Consider the following 12874-nt stretch of genomic DNA (forward strand, 5'->3'; position numbering starts at 1 on the left):
ATTTTGTTTTTGTAAACAGTGGATTGCTTTTATTAACCATAGTGTATAATTAGGGCTTTGGCTCTAATCATATTTTAATACATATGAATATTTGAGAACCCTGACTTACAGTGTAAAATCAAGATTTATAAATATAAAATAGCAACTCTTGGCCTCCAATTTCAAAGGGCTAAAACACTTGGAGAATGAGCTTTGGGAATACAAGTGCTGGAAGAAACATCATGATTCATAGAATTGTTAATCTTCTCTGGAAATTTTGCTAATTGTCTGCACACAGAAATCTTTGTATATTAAAGCAAGGTGGAAACAAAGCAGTCTATGTATTTCTTAGCCATGAATTATAACGCCTTTGCTGAAAGATCTCTTTAAAAGATAAATTAAAATAATTAAGTGAGAGAATGTGTGATATCATTTGAAAATGAAAAAGTAGTATGTAAGACATTATTATTTAACTACATAACCTAAACCACCTGAAGAACAACATCTTCTAGATCTTTCTTTTCATCATTCAAAACTGACCATTGGCTTACATTGCCTTCAATGGATTCTCTACATAGTCTATTCTAGGGACAAAAGCAAACAAAAATATAAATTATTTTCTATCTAGTGTTACAGGTAAATTTTTATAGATACTTCAAATTACTTTTTTTTAAAAAAAATTGCTACGAGTAATATGTGCTTATTTTATTTTCAGTCTGGTCCACTATCTTTATTTTCCTTTTTTGTCTATTTTGGAAACGATATATTCTTTTCCTCATTCTCAATTTCTAGAAACCATCTATATTGACTTGGATATCTGGTTTTGAAAATTGATCTTTCTCACCTGATATGATAATTTAGCTTTACTTTTCTTAACAAAATAAAATAGAGCAAGTTTCCAGGAAGAAGGCTTGATCTCTTCCATTACACAGGTTCAACATAAACATGAGTGGGCCAGGCCAAACCAGGGCCAGCCAGCAAAGGTGAGGGCAGGTCAGGATGCCAAGTAGCCCAGAGGAAAGAGAACAAACAACACTTAGGAAAGAAGAAACAATAATCTAGATTATCTATTGCCTATAAAATTGGAGTTACTATAATATTCCCTAGAAGAAAACACATTTTACTTTAATTTTTTACTTTAAACATATTTTTAGGCACAGGATACTATATTTATTACTTTTTATCTTTCTTTTTTCTGTATTTTTTAATTGCTGCATTATAATTTTACATAAGAGTGGAACTGGTTATTACAATATTAAGTCAGAATATTATAGCAATACATACATACCCATGTTTACACTAGCACAATTCATAACAGCCAAAAAACAGGAGGATAAAGAAAGGTGATATATATATATATATATTAATATTAATTTATGTTGAGACAATATAATATATATATATATATATAGAGAGAGAGAGAGAGAGAGAGAAACAATAGAGTTTTATTCAGCCATAAAGAAAAATAAAATTATGTCATTTCCAATAAAATAGATGGAACTTAAGAACATTATGTTAAATGAAATAAACCAAACTCAGAAAGTCAAAGGTCATATGTTCTCTCCTACATAGAACCTACAGAGGAAAAATGAAGGGAAAGGTGGGAGAGGATCTCATGAAAATTGAAGAGACATCAGTTGAGTAGAGGAAGAAGGACAGGGAGAAGGAGGAGGAGAGGGCAAAGGGAAATACTGGGAAATGATACTTGTCAAATTATATGGTTATGTCACATACATTTCCAAACACTCCTGCCATGATCAAAGATTTGGATCCTAAAGACATAAATATGACAAAACTCTGAAACTCCTACTGATGGACCCTTTTCTCTAATGACACAGTAGAAAGGAAAACTGGGTCTGTTTTGATACTGAAAACTGCTCTTTTCAAGACAGTGACATCTTAGTGCCTTGCGTGCGGCACTGTTACAACACTTTCATCAGCAGGACTTCCTCACCTTCCAAGGAGGTTTCCAACAATTACATCATTCTTATTACTAACAAGTGTCTGTTTTTGTGTGTGTTCTTAATGTTTAAACAAAATGTTTTTCTCTTGAGGTCTTGTCTTATTAATTAGTGTTACTCCTTTGTTAAATAATTCTCTTTGCTATCTAAATTTTTCAAAGACTTATGTTCTCCTCATCCTTTTCCTAGATGAGGTATATTTTTATATCTTTCATTTTTCCCTCATTAAATTACTTCTTCTATTTAGAAGATGATTTCTTTGGCTCTTCTCTTGAGTCCTTCTCCTCCAAGATTGTTTCCAAATTTGAAGTGATTAGAAAACCCAATATCAGGGTTCTGAGTCATCTAGCATTTATTAGTACATTCAATCCTCACAGCAACTCTACAAGGCACAGCCAAGTATTTTCAACAGTTTTACTAATGAGCAAACTAAAATTCTGAAAGATTAAATAATTTGCCTGCACTTGTTCACCTAGTAAGTTTTAGATCTAGACTCAAGATTTCTTCTTCTACAGCCTCCATCTTAACCACTGTACCACAATGTCTTTGGAGAGTAAATTTGAGATATTTTTGCCCCATTTCATGATATGAGCATATTTACAGATGTTAAATATATATTTACAAATGTTAAATATATATTTACAAATGTTAAATCATAGTCAAGAAAGTTCATTTAAATGTTTTATGTTGAGACAATATAATTCAGTATGCATTCCTGCTCTTATTTTTTAATCCCAAACCAAAACATGAATTGAATAGATTTTAGCTAACGCATTGTCATTTTGTAGAATCATAGGGAGATTTGGCTCCAAGGGTTACCCTTCAAAAGTGTTCACTTGAACAGTTGTTATCTTAGCCATTATCAGCTATCATTTATGTATCTCTTATTGCTAGAAAAAGAATAATTAGAAGTTATATGACAGCAGAAATTGGGTGTTTATATACACTTTTCTTATCTGCATTTCCTGATTTTTTCCACGCTTATAATTTACCAATCTATGATCTATGTTTTTCATTTTTAAACAGATTGCTTTGAATCAGAGAATATGTTCTAAATTGAATCATATTTGTAATCTTTTTTCAAACTGAACATAGTCTTTAAAAATCACATATTCATTCTTTTATTCACCAAAACAATATTACAGGCATTGAAATGAGTGTGGTAGACTTAACAGGGAGGCGTAGGAGTTTGAAACAGAGATCTAATTGGTATTCTGATGGAAAACAGTAATCAAAAAATTGAGAACTTATAATTCTGATAAGCCCTCCATAGACAGGGCATATTCCCAAATAAAGATGACAAATTATACCTTTAATCTTAAATTAAATCTTTCTAAATGTTTATACTTCAATAATTAGAGGAGTAAAAAATCAACTTACAGTCACAATAAATTGTGTACTAAAAAATAATGAGAAGTCCTTAGTTAACATCACTAATGAATAAAATGATCAGTCCAGTGCCTTGTGTGTAACAAATATAAAAAAAATTTATAGGAGGAACAATAATGTGTATAATAAATTTTTTGCACGTTTGTTGTTGCTCTTATTTATATAACCCACGAACAAATCTTCTACTGAGTATAAGGAGAAAATTACATAATGATGACATAATGCAAATAATTATCTTACTATGTCTCATAATAAAATATTCTCTTTCAGGTATACCAAGTTAATAAATTCAGTCTTTTGATAATTTCCTAACCATACTCCATAAATATCAAACTAAAACAAACCAAAACAACTTAAGGTCAAGATGTAGAGGAGGAAAAGCCCTTATCATTCACTGTCCCCTAGGCCTTCACTGCTGTGCGACTGTGGGTGGTTTCTTTGGTCAGGACTCCAACAGCTGGTTTCTGTCCCTTCTGAAGTCTAGCTAATAAAACCCTGGTCTCTCTCAAGTCTAACTGCAGCTAATGTCTGGCTATTGATGAGCTTCACTAATGGCTACTTCCAAGGAGCAATTCAGTGGCCTCTGTGCCTTGCTGGACACCTTCCATCATCTCCTTCTGCCATCTTTTTCTCTTACTGAATCTCATTCACATGTACCAATGGGATTGAGTCTGAAAATCTCCAACACAAACAGAAATCAAAACACAAGGAATGGCTGATGTATTTATTCTTAGGATAACTAAAATCACTCAGCTGCCTTCTGTTACCTTCTCAACTCACTTTCCCCCTCCAGGTTGCTAGTGTCTCCTAACAGTTGGTATTTGGGAATCAGTTTCTTTCATTTTAATCTTTGGTCTCTGTTTTTATATGTGCTTAATAAATATTATCTTCATGTAAGGCACATTAAATTCCTTAACATAACTTTTTTTTTTTTTTAATACAGAAGAGAAGTTTTGCCTTTTCTCCACAAAGCACGGAATGATCAGCTGCATTAAAATATTAGCTTCCTTTTTTTTCCTGGTCAGATTTATGTTATAACATATAAATTAAAAAGAGAGTTAAGAGGAACATACCAAAACAGAGCCATCTTTACAACCGCTGTGGACTTGGCCCCTCCCTCATGCCCAGTTTCAAAAAAGACAGTTATAAAGCGTCATGCTGGCAAGTTAATCACAGTCAGGGAGAGAATGATCTCAACTGTGTATGTAGAAACTTAGTTGTTTTTCTTTGATTCATCCGATAGCATCACACTGGGTCCGTTTCTTGTTTATGCTGTCTTTATTGTTTCTGGTCTTAGAACAATAAACATCCCTAAGTGGTTTCAATTACAGCAGCAAAGTTGTGCAAATGAACTTTGGCTTTGTTTCATACTGAATAGAGGGTTTTTATGATTTTATAAATGGTGATGATGTTCCCTTGCCAAACCTGTTCTATAAACAGTGAAGAGTCACATTTGCCAGCTCTGGGCCTTTAATCACCCAAATATCTTTCCCTTGATATGGATAAAATATTTTTAACCTTGTCCATGGAGATGAAGAAGAATGATCAAATTATCTGTGAATTCAGCAACAATTTGCATAAACAAAGTATTGGGATTTTTTTTTTCTGGTCATGTATCCACCTGATTTTTTGTTACGTTTTCCTTAATTGCAGGAAAATGTTAGTGACTTATAATATTTTTAACAAATTTAGCACACAGTTTTGTTACAAGGACAAATTATGTTGTGTTAATAGACACACTCCCTTCTCAATGTCGGTGGTTTCACAGAATAAAAGTTTAGGTATAAAAATAGTCAGTCACAGAGCTACCTGTTTCCACAATCACATGGGCAAGGGGAAAATAATTTTGGATATTCATACAATAACACTTGAACACTGGAGAACAGTGAGACAGGCCCTCCATGGAAGTAAATCCAGGAAGCATAACCTTCCATTTCCCTTAGAGCAATACCATCATGAGCACAGATTCATTTATAGAATTTGGAAACTCAGTCTTGTAGCATATTTTGAAAGCCATCACTTCTTAGTGAATGCATTCATCTGCTAGGGTTGACATAACAAAATACCACAGGCTGGGTAGCTTGGACAACAGCAATCTATTTCTTTAATTTTGGAGACTGGAAGTCCAAGATCAGCTTAAACAACAGCAATTTATTTCTTTAGTTCTAGAAGTCCAAGATCACAGTGCCGGCAATTTGGGTTTCTCCTGAGGCCACTCTTTTTAGCTTACAAATGGTGTCTTCTTGCATCCTCACTTGACCTTTCTTCTGTGTACATGAAATCCTGTGTCCCTCTGTTTATAAGGACATCAGTCCTATTAGATTCAGGCCCACCCTTACAACCTCACTTAACCTTAATTATTTCTTTAATGGCCATAGCTCCAAATATGGTTAGATTCTGAGATACAGAGGGTTGGGATCTCAACATATGAATTTCAGGAGAATCAATTGAGCCTGTAAGAGTGAATGAACTGTCATAATCCCATCAGTGTGTCTTTGAACTTCAGATCTACAAATGGAAAAGAATTTGCATTCAAAAGTAAGACCAAACAATATCATGAAGACTACATGTGGAATTTAAGTAGTCTCAAGTATGAGAAAATTTTCTAACTATAGAAAATCTTCTTTGATTCAAGTTTATTTTTGGACTTTAATAGAAAACACTGAATAGGAAATTTAGAACATTGTCTATATTGTTCAAATTAGCTGCTTCAAATTTTTGCAGGATGCATGATCTGAATTATCCTTAAAATATTTTTCAAAGAGGAAAATTCCAAGTGAAAAGTATCTGGTATTAAAATTTAGAATTTACTCCTCATCAAACTGAAGAGATTATGTCAAAATAATTATTTGCTTTAAGAAGACCATTGCTTATTCATTTGACATGTTCTTTAGCACTGTGTAGGAAAAACTGTATTTACATGTACATAATGAACATTCTCAAAATGTGGTCTGTGGGATAACACAGATTGCACTTTTAGCTCTAAGCACATAACAATTTATAATTTTTGTGTATCCTTGTTCTCATCAGTTAACCTTGCCAAGCTTCAATTTCATTATGTGCATTAAAAAGATAATAAGACTGACTTTTTGCCTTTAACAGAGGACAATATTTGAAAGTGGATTGTAAATAGACAACCACATAAAATGTAATGAAAGCCAACTTCAGAAGATAAAGATCCCTAAGATATTAAAATGGAGTTTTATGAGGGACTGGCAAGGACAGTGAACCATCAACAGAGAAAGGTTGTTAATTTTTGTAAGATTCATTTATACTCCTCTCTGCTGCAGATGTATAAACAAATTCAATAATTCAATTCATATTTCTTTCATTGGATCCTTTATTAAATCATAGAGCTATATTTCAACTAAGACAAACTATCGAAGTCAACTAACACAGGCACTAGTGCTGATCACATCAAAACCAATCAATTTAACATATTTTTCACGTGTGCCAAGACAGCGTAACTTGAAAACTTAAAAAAAGAAAAACTTTTTACTTGCACAGATGTTTCTGCTGACAAAGTAATGTGGCCGACAGAAATCCTGAAGGAATGTTAAATGTCATTTAAGAAATAAGAAATAGAGTTAGTATAGTACAATGTGAAACTTGAGGACACTTGAATTTATTGAGCTGAGATATATATAAAACATGGTGTTCCAATTCTTAACACTTTTAAGAGCACTTTTAGTTTTTTTTTTCTTCAAAGAATCCTTTCTAGCTATGAAAATACTGAGTGACAATTACTCATGCTGAACAACTGAAATGACATTTATTTGGCCAACCTACTTCAGTTCCTTAAAAGAAACACTCTTCTTTGTACCTGACCATCAGTCTGAATTTTTTCACTTTGGAAATCCAGAACTAGAATTTCCTTTAGCCCACCATCGAGTTCAAGCCAAGGAATCCACTGTTTCTTGTCCTCTAGATGCTCCATCTCCCCCACTTCCTGTGTCTCCATAGTCAAGTTCTCTGAAAGTTTCATTGCCTTTGGGGTGTGCTTTGGAGCCCAAAGATCATCCCTTCATTGAGTGTCTTCCCGGTATCTGAGAAGCGCTTCTCCACCTTCTCGTTTAACTTAGCCCTAAATACTTAGTGTGTTTCACAACCTGGTTTCCCACTTTAAAGCATAGTCAGCCAAATCCATGCCATATAATGACTCACTTCGCCTCCAATACTTACAATCTGAACACCTCTAAATAATAAGTACTTTTGATTTCTTGTTATCAAAATGCAAAATGAGTTTACACATAGTAATTTCTTTTCTTTAAAAAAAATGCAGGAAAGTATGCAAATGACTCCAAATGCCACCATCTAGAGGGAGTTAATATTATCAGTTAACTCCTTGCAATGGTATTTTTTTCTCTCTCTTCTCCTCTCTCCTTTCAAAAATATTTTTTAAACAGAGTCAAATCTATCATTTTTTCTTTAACTTGGTCTTTTTTTTTCATGCTTGTAAAGAACCATCCACCTCAGGAATTATCAAAATATTCATTATCTTCATTTCCTTCATTTTTATAATTTTTCATGCCAAAATCTGTTTGTCTATATTCTCCAGAGAAACAAAACCAACAAGATATACATCTACAAGTAACATTAGATTTATTATAAGGAAATGGCTCATGTAATTATAGAGGCTGAGAAGTCCTACAATCTGCCAGGTAAAATTTGGAAACCCAGAGTGCCCTTTAATTCCAATTTGGGTGAGGAGACCCATTTTTCATACTGAAACAATCACATGCAATTTTGATATATGAAATAAGAAAATGATTACAAGTGCATTACTTTTATAAAGTTAGCCTTGTTTTAAACTATTGTGAAAATTTTACAATGTTACAAGGCTAATTCAACATGATACATTGAAAAATCCACTTTTCCTTATTCTGTCCATTAATGTCATCTTCCTTACATGCTATCTTTTTCTATTTACTCAAATCTGTTTCTGTACTATGCATTTTTTTGGATAACATATTTTGATTTCCACTATCACTCAGCCAAGTCATGTTGTAAACCCATAATGCAATAGTGATTGCATCTTGTTAAATACTGTAATATTTAATCAAGCACATATTCCTTTACTATTCTTCATTGCAACCCACAGTTTTTTTGTTTTTATTGTTGTGGTGGATTTTTTAAATTTCCACCTAGGTAATTTCTCTTCTTGATTTGTAACAATAATTGTTTAGTTTTTATCATGGTTTGGATATTAGGTAACCCCCCCCCCCCGAAAAAAAGAAGCTCCTTTTAATGGACTATTCAGAGGCTAAAATACTGAATTATGAGAGCTGTAACCTAATCAGTCCATCCTAGTTTGAGTGGACTGACTGGGTGGTAACTGTAGGCAATGGCGAATGGCTAGATTGTTCTTACTGCAGCCCCTTCCCTTCTCCCCACACCCAGCTTCCTGACCCTGCCATGAGCAGAGCAACTTTCCTCTACTGGAACTATATCCCATGATTTTTTTTTTTTTTTTTTTTTTTGCCTTTCCTTGGGTCCAGAGCAATGGAGTCAGCCTTCTACAGATGGAAACCTCTGAAACTATGAACAACCCCACAAAAACTCTTCCTCCTCTAAGGGGTTCTTTTCAGGTATTTTGGTCACAGTGATGAAAAGCTGACTAAAACAGCTTTCCTCGTCCTTCACACCATCTATCACTAAATATTGTTTACTCCGAAAATTCAGTCTTCTTCACATGTCAAGACTGTGACACACTGAATTTTTTATGTTCATCTTAAAAAATTTTTTTAAGTACCAAGCTCTCCCCTCGGACAACTCGGAATCCTCATCCTTGTCCTTTTTGCCTTTCCTATAAGAAGTAAGAGTACCTCCTTCTTGCTAAGGCTAATGGCACCACTAGGTTTCTTTCCTCCATCTATTTAGAAAATATTTCCCCATCTGAAATCTTTCTTTAGTCTTTTTTTTTAACGTTGTTTTGTAATTTTGAATTTTTCTTGGTTTCACAAACAAGCTCAAATTTCCTTGTCCTTAGCCATTGTTGATGTCTTCTCTGATGACTTCCTTGAGTTTTCTTCTTGCCTTTCATATCTCTGGTATCACTCTCTGGTACCATTTCCTGTACTTTCTATATATCTATGTACTTGATAACATTCTATGCTTGGTATTCTTGTATTTAATTTCTTTATTTGCTGCCTTTACACTCTCAGCTGTTTTCACAATTTTATCTTTAAACAAACAAACCCAAAAACATGAAAGTAGAAGGGGAATTTTTAAGGTATAGGAAAGGAACTGGGAGGAAGGTTAGAGTTGGTAAGAGAGTGTAATGGGAAGGAGGGAGGGTGGATAAAAATCAAAGCACATTAGATGCATGTATGGAAATGTCAAAAGGAAGCACATTAATTTGTACAATCAATATGAGCTAACAATTCAATTAAAAAATAAAAAAAAACTACGACCTCTCTGAAAATGACCTCAAAATACCCCAATATCACAGCCACAGATGACTAAACTATAATAAACAATTCATTTCTAAATAATAAGTTTACAAATGAATGAATCAACAAAGGATTCATCCAAGTTAAAGACATCAGATAAAATCCAGTTTTTTGACTCTATATTTTGTCCATAGTGAGTGGAGCTTCTACTCTTTAGACACATAACAACCTTCTATAAAATTTTTTTTAACAACTTCTATAAAATCTCTACCTATGATTCCCTTTGGCTCTGCAAACATACTGCTTTGCCTGTAGACTCAAGTTCAAAATGTGTAACACTGAATTACTACCTCTCCTTCCACACTACCTCTTGAGAGGCCTTTCAGTATACTATTCCAAACAAACCAATTTATTCTGCTTCTCAGCTAAGGCTTGTTCTGTTTGTTTCCATCTTCAAGGTCACATTACTTCTCTCCACTGAAACATCCTTTTTTCCTGCTGCTCCTCCCAACTCTACCTACTCTAACCATCAACGAAAGCAATGACTGTGCCAGAGTGACTACTCTGATGACCTCTGTCATCTAGAACATATCTTTCCTATCTTAAGCTAGAATATCACTTTGTATCTCCCTCACTGCACTTATATTTTGACTCATGTTGCAATTATTTGTCCATTAATTTTATTTCACTAACAGATTATAAAATCCATGAATTTGTGATCTTGGTGTCTTATCTTCTTAGTCATATAATCAAATATGCTTAAATTAGGTGATAGAATAACATAAATTTATACTTTGATAAATAAATAAATTCATTAATAAATTCATGAACTATATTTTTCAATTGTTAAATATTTCAAATAAATTGATCTTAATCCATGTCCTTCCATCAGACCATTCTACAGATAACCTATGCCCATATCAGAATTCTTCCGTTAGTACGACAATATTAAGACTTATTTTATTAGGTAAATAACTTATCTGTTGAAGGGAAATGTTTCTATTACCCTAAGTATTAAGAAAAGATGTGCACCTGTTTTCTATTGCTGCTATAACATTTTTCCAATAATTTAGGTAATTAAAGCAACATGAATTTATTATCTTATAGTTCTCAAGGTCAGAAGTCCAAATTTAGTTTCACTGAGCTAAAATATAGGTGTTAGTAGGACTGGTCCTTTCTGGAGTCTCTAGGAGAAAATCAGTTTTCTTTTTCCTTCCAGCCTATAATGGCTGCCTACATCTTTAGATTCATCTCTCCTTCTTTCTCCATCAAATTTGGCGGTAAAACATCCATCTTCTCTAATGCTTGCTTCCCATCTTTAACTTCTCTATTTTTTAATTCTGATTCTTCTATCTCCCTTTATATAAGGACCCTTGTGATAATATTGGAACCACCGAAATGATTCAGCATAATTTTCTACTTGTGAAAATGTATGGTTTGGATATGTGGTGTCCTCCAAAAGCTCCTGTGAAAACGCGGGAAGTGAAATGATTGAATTTTGAGAGTTACAACCTAAGCAGTTGTTTCCCTCAGCTTTTTCATTGCTGTGACCAAAAGACCTCACAAGAATAATTTTAAAGGAGGAAAAGTTTATTTTGTCTCATGGTTTGAGAGATTCAGTTCATCGCCCACCAATTCCATAGCTCTGGACCTGAGATGAGGCAGAACATCATGGCGGAAAGGTATGGTGGAATAAAGGACCTAGCAATCAGGAAGCACAAAGAAAGCTCCATTCACCAGGGACAAAATATAAACCCCAAAGTCACACCCCTGGTGATCTATTTCCTCTAACCACACTCTACCTGCCTACAGGTACCATCCATTGAATTGATCGTGTTATAGCTCTCATAATCTTATCATTTCATCTCAGAAAATTCCTGTACTGTCACACATAAACTTTTGTGGGACACTTCATTTCTAAACCATAACATCAGTCCATCCTTGTTAGTACTCAGAATGAACCAAGTGGTAACTACAGGTAGGCAACAGAAGAACTCTAAACAGGATAGAAAGATCTAAATATAATTGTTAAGATTCACAAAAGTAAAAAACAAAAACAGGAGGGTGGAAGGGTAGAAAGTGGTATTTCTGGAGAAGTTGTATCTATCACCTTCTAAGTGTCTCCTGCTCTCAATGATTCTACTCTCTTCTTTAACCAATAAGCCACCCAGAATGAGAAACACTGGACTCAGTGACTATAATAGGTGATGCTAAACAAAGAGAATCAGAAGGCCAGAGAAAACCTATGACAAGTATATGTGGACATGGCCATCCCCAGGTGAGGAAATTCTGTGAACAAACAACAGAAGTAATTATCATTACTTAGGTAATCATTACTTAGCCCTCTTTGCCATTTACAAGATGCCACTGGGCAGAGAATTCCAGTGGACCCATGATGTGTGAGTTCGGCAAGATTTAAGGAGAATATAAGCATGTTTTCCTTTACTTATCAATTACTAAGGTGTTAACTGCCTAGAGAGCCCACACTCTCCATTTGAAACAGAACTCTTCTACAATAAAGAAAAAAGGAAATAGTGTCCTCAGAAAAAGAAATGGCAAAGGAACCCTGCTGCATCTTCTCATTCTCATCTTACTTCTCCACATTAATCCTGGGAGTGATGATAGAGGAGGAAAGAGAAAGTTCAGGCAACCACAATCACTTCTCCTTTCAGTCTTTTCCTACTTATCAGTGAGCTGAAAGTAGAAAGTATTGGTAGAAGGTGGACATAGCAAAAGGTGATATAAAAAGAGTTGAGTAACTTTGGGGTAACATTTCTTCTATTCTGACAGAAACAAAATATGTAAGTTTGTCTGAGCTGCAAAATATGAACTATATAGTTTTGGTGATTCCACATAAGAATTGAAATGTCTTTAATTTGTATTAACACTGCCATCATACAGGATAAAGATAAAAAATAAAATTCATGCAGATGAACTTAAGTTTTTTAATATTTTTAGCAAAAAATATGACATTAAATAAAAATACCATGACATATTAGAGAAATTAATAAAAGGAAGTAAAGAGCTTTATATTTAAGTACTTTTAGCAGGAGATTTTCCCTGCTTTTTGGACAAGGAGGCTCACATTTTCATTTTGGACTGGGCCCCACAAATTACATTAAGGCCCTGTGCACCTACCAGCTGATTGGTTTG

Source organism: Urocitellus parryii, chromosome 2, assembly GCF_045843805.1.
Source record: "Urocitellus parryii isolate mUroPar1 chromosome 2, mUroPar1.hap1, whole genome shotgun sequence".
NCBI classification, from domain to species: Eukaryota; Metazoa; Chordata; class Mammalia; order Rodentia; family Sciuridae; genus Urocitellus; species Urocitellus parryii.